The sequence below is a fragment of the Hipposideros armiger genome, unplaced genomic scaffold (assembly GCF_001890085.2).
Source record: "Hipposideros armiger isolate ML-2016 unplaced genomic scaffold, ASM189008v1 scaffold_428, whole genome shotgun sequence".
Lineage (NCBI taxonomy): Eukaryota > Metazoa > Chordata > Mammalia > Chiroptera > Hipposideridae > Hipposideros > Hipposideros armiger.
This window is the reverse complement of record NW_017731778.1, coordinates 64,336-69,654: the sequence shown is the minus strand read 5'-3', so window position 1 is coordinate 69,654 and position 5,319 is coordinate 64,336.

The following is a 5,319-nucleotide window of genomic DNA, read 5'->3' as shown; positions in this document are numbered from 1 at the left end:
TCTGCTATCATTCAAAATCACCCTTCAGGTGTACTGAAAACATTACCAAATCAAACAGAAGAATATCACTGCTGAGCAAAAGGTGAAAATCGCTCAGGAGAGAGAGTCTTAATTGTGATTTATAGTAAGACCCCTTAAGATAGGAACCAAATAAAGGTTGAATTAAAATGAACTTGTTGGTCCTTCAGAAAAACTATAGCTGCATACCCAAGACCTAAAGGCTACTTACGATTTCCACAGGATTTTTTCCCAAGCTTTTAGATGTCCCTTGAATTTATTTTTTCTTTAATTGAGAACTTAAGATAGTAGTTTAAGTAAGCTATTCTTTAAACCTGCATGGCATGATAGAAATTATGCTACCAAGAAATGAGTTTGAAGAGATGAATGGAAGTTTTGGAAAACAGAGGTATGAGTACTATTAGAAAAGTATAAATAAGCTTAATTTTTCTGATGTATTACTATTATCTTAAAATACTTCGGCCTACCTAGATATAGTCCATCCCCTATCATGGGATACTACTCTTGCTTCTATTTTATTCCTTAGTCTTCAGCTTTCTGTCTCTTCATCTGTTAAGTGCTTATGTAATTTATAATAAGTATAATAAAATAGCTACAGAATCCATGAGAGAAGTGACTGTGACTCCCTTGCCTGGCATAGAATGGGTGCTCAGTATATGTTTTTTGGATGAATAAATGAATTAAGTAATTAATAGGATCTTTAATGAATTAATAAATTAGTATTTATTATATAACAAAATTTATGGTTAATTTCCTAACCAATTTAATCCTATCTCTTTATCAAGTGTGCATCACAGTATGTCCATTTTTCAGTTTGGGAAACTAAGATGTAGAGAGGTTAGGTAATTTGCCCAAAGCCATTCTCTAATAAATGGTGAGATCAAAATTTAAAGAAAAGCACCTTGCTATTTACAAGTTGTGACCACAGCCTATTGTGGAGCTATGTGGTAAGTAGGAAGTAACATGGGAGAAGCCAGAAAACAAGATCCTAATTCGTCCTTCTGGGCATCTGACCTCACTCAGATGAGTGTCCTCATGTGTAAATGTGGAAGGTAATAACCTCCTCTCTGTCTTTTTGTCAGATTATTGTGAGGGTCAGATTTAGACCTAGGTGGTTATAAAATGTCTGACATAGAAGTGTATTTTTGAAATGCTAAGTAAACAGAGATGTGGAAGTTGGGGCCTTAGAGCAGGGTGAACTTCCCTTCTCAGAGTTGACTGTTGAAGTGAGGAGACTGAGGGCTCTGGAAGCTGAAAATTTCCCTGGAAATCTTGGTCAGAGTCAAGGACCCTGGGAGTAGGATGTGGGAAGAAGGGGAATCCTTTTGTTTTTTAAATATATTGGTGTTTGCAGACTCTATATACCATACATTCATAGATCATAAATGTTAATTGGCCTTAGAAGGTCTTTGATCAATACTATAAACTATTTTGTTAATGAGTAAAATGCATATTAGTAATTTAAATGTGATTAGAGGATATTTTTTAGTTACAGAATGATACTGTTTGCTAAAGCTTATTCCTTTTGTGCTGTATCTGGAACATATCTCAGGGTTCTTTTCAAATATGGGATAAAGTTTAAAGGTTTTTCTGATTTAATTAAGGATGCAGGATTACCTAACTGAATTGTAAATGAGCTCCTCTCTCTCCACCTCCGACTCCTTATCCTCCTGCTTTTTTTTAAATAAGTAAATTAACTTGTAATTTAAATGGAATGAATTATAGCCCATCAGGAGTTATACTTTAATAGCTCCTGGAACAAAAACAAATAGGAAAACAAGTTTAACTGAATTCAAGTTGCCTTAAAATTTAGTTTGAAATTGGGTTTTGAATCACTTAACTTAATGTTTAAGTTCCAGAGTTCAAGACTATGATGTATTTTAGTTTTATTGTTTTTGTGTTATTTGGTCAAAATTTGACACAGCATTTCTCAACTATGGGGTTTAATTGTAGCAATAGTGATTATATTGACTTTAATAGTTTATAATTAACCATTTTGACTTTAATAGCTTATAATTAACTATGTGTAGTCATAAAATACTGGAACTGGAGGGGACTTTCAGAACAGCATTTCTCAGAGTTCTTCGGAAGACTAGTCTGTAAGATGCTCTGGAAAAACATACCACTCTCTGTGCAATCAAGTGGAGAAACACTGTGCACCATAGCTTACTCTCAGAAACCGACAATGCACATGAACTTATTCAAGACTCTGAGAATTTCTGCAATAATGGAACTTATTGATTTTGTTTAACCAACTGCTTATGCAGTATATTTCACTATGGAACTTTTCTAGTCAAATAGCTATTAGTGACTTAGAGGGAGGATATTACTACTTCAGGATATTTAGTTCAGATCAAGTGACTTGTCCATAGCCACACATATTCAAGGATTTTGATTCCCAATCTATTATAGCTAACTGATATCCTTACCAAAAAGTAAAGAAAATGTGGTTGTAATGGTCTATTTTTAGAGAACATATGCTTACTATCTAGTGATTGCTTTTTTTAATGTTCATAAACTAGCTCTTTAATAAACTTCTAAAATATTGCTGGTTATTGATGATATCAAGTTCATCAATCTGTTCATCAATGACTACTTTTGGAAACATTTGCCAATTTTAATCTTGGTATCTTTTCCATTTATTTTGGTTTTCTAAAGTTTGTTGATAATGGTTTTGTAAACACATATTCAAGTCTCATGGTATGATTCTTCTGTTTTGGACATTTAAAATCTTTGGAGACAATGAGTTACTCTAATACAATTACCTTATAGGTCTTGTTGTTGTTTTTTTCCTGTTTAACACTTGTTTTGTCTTTTCCAATTATTCTCCTTCTTAAAGGAAAAAAATGAAATATTAGTTTCATTTCTGTTCATTACCAGTCCTATAAAACAATATTAATTGTGTGTAATTTAATCTAACAAGTATATAATACTTGTATATGGCTTTTGGAGCTTTAGACAAAAAACATTAAGAATTTAACGATTTTTGCTCATGATATGCCCATAATTTGAATTTAATCCTGTAGTACTTCTAGACTTTACCCTGAAAAATCAATTCATACATTTGGATTAATTCCTGATTCATTTGATATGCTAGTGTTCTCACTCCATGACAAAAAGGAACATTAATATAATGCTGACTATCACCAGGGTTAAAAACAGAAAATACCCCTTGTATACATAGTAATAGGTTCATATCTGGAATACTTAGTGTGAGGCATAACGCAAGGCACCTACTCCAGGTAGCATGGCCACATAGTAGTACACACTTCCCAAGCTTCTGCCATTCCAAGTATTTTCAAAGTGTAATTTCGTTTAATCCTCAGCACAGCCCAATTAAATATCATTATTCTCATTGTACAGATTTGAAAGATAATACTTAAGGAGGTTAAGGAGTTTGTTGAAGATCCTAGAAAGTACAGGGCCAGAATCTTGGGTTGGGTCTGCCTCCTCTTAAGTCCAAGTTCTTGGCCAGGTCCTGGCTATACTGTCAACTGATAAAAATATCCAGGCAAGCAGTTGATCCTGAACTGCCCAGGATATCTGAACAGAATGAGTATAGCAGTAGGGACATTTGACAAATGCATTCATCAGGGACTATAGTCTGAACTATAAGGTCTGGTGCCAAGCTCAGGGAATATAATGAATTTAACGTAATACTTTCTTTAGGGAGGTCTCAGTCTAATGCCTGAGGCAAGTACCTTCAGAGCCTTTGGGCAGCAGGAGGGAGGATGTTAAAGCATTTGATTTTGCATGCCTTCTGATGAGGCATGCACGTCTCAGATCCCATAGCCTCCATCACTTCCTACTGTGACGTGATTTACCCATTTTCAATATGCTTTCAACCCCTAAGACATTTGAGTTGGCATCTTGGCCCCAAAATTTCCTTCACAGAGGAATGGAGAGGCAGTGTTTGAATAGATGCAGTTGTAGTGAGATGATGAATATATGAGTAGGAAATAGATGTATTTTATAAATTTGATAATTATCAATAGTCTTACCCAATTTTATGTATATTTTCCCCTTGATTTTAGCAAAAACCAGTCATGCTTTTATTTATCTAATTTATGACAATTTAGCCACTCCCAGTTTTCTTTTTATTTAGATTTTTGCTTTTGGTAAAAAAATGTGAATTGTATTTTTATTGCAATAGCAATACATATTTACAAACAAGAGAAAAGAATAAAATCACCCTTAATCCTATTGCCCAAAGGCAAAGGTTGTTACTGTTAACTTCTGGGGTTTTACGTACAGATATACAGATTTTAAAATTTTTAACAAAATTGAGACATTCTCTGTGCTGTTTTGTAACTCACTTTTCCCCACTTTGCAGATATCATAAATGTTTCCCCATATCATTAAACATTTTAACATTTGAGTTACAATGAGTTTTGTTGAAAGGATATTTCATAATCTAATCAATTTTCTATTGAAGGACATTTCTTGACCTTTATATTAATGACCTTTATCTACTATTAACCTAAATTTGTAAGCAAATATCCAGTATGCATTGTCGAGTTAAGAAAGAGTTAAGTTTCTCCATGACTCTTAACGTTGTCAGTGCTGGTGACTTGAACAGCTCTACCTACAACCTCCTATTAATATTTGTGAGATACAAGGAGCCAGAGAGGTTTGTTGCAAGTGAACAAATGTTCAGGGGACTCTAAACTTGAACGCTGGCTCACTTCTCTTGCTCGACACTAGGTGTCACTTTAGCTGTTGAAAAGCAGTATCTTTTAGAAGGGAAATTCTTCAGCATAGACATTTAGGCTTAATTTCTGTTTAATCTTTTCAGTGATGATTACTTAACATTCTTTCTACTTTTTTTGAGTTTCCTCTGCTATGACTATCCTATGGAGCTGGTTTAATCAGATAAGTGCCTTTCTGTTATATTTGCCTACTTAAAAAAAAACACCTCTGAAATATTAATTTTACTTTCCTTCTTACCTTGTTTGTTCAAACTAAAAAGCAAAGCAAAGCAGAATAAAACAATAACAAAACCCCCCAAATAAACAAATGAAAACCAACCAAATCAACCACCAAAAAACCTTGATTGAAAGTTACAGGATCTTTAAGTTTGAAGAGTCTCAATTCAGTTGCAACACCCAGCATAAATAAACAAAACTTTTTTTTAGCTTTCCATTAAACAAAGAACATGAACTTCCAAAAACCATGCTTATGAATCATCCACGTGTTGATAATTTCTGGGGCAGGGCTGAATCCAGTTCAACTGTTTTGTCATTATCTTGTTAAGTACTATACTCCCTCCTGTGGCGTGCCTTTGTAATATGGAGAAGAAAG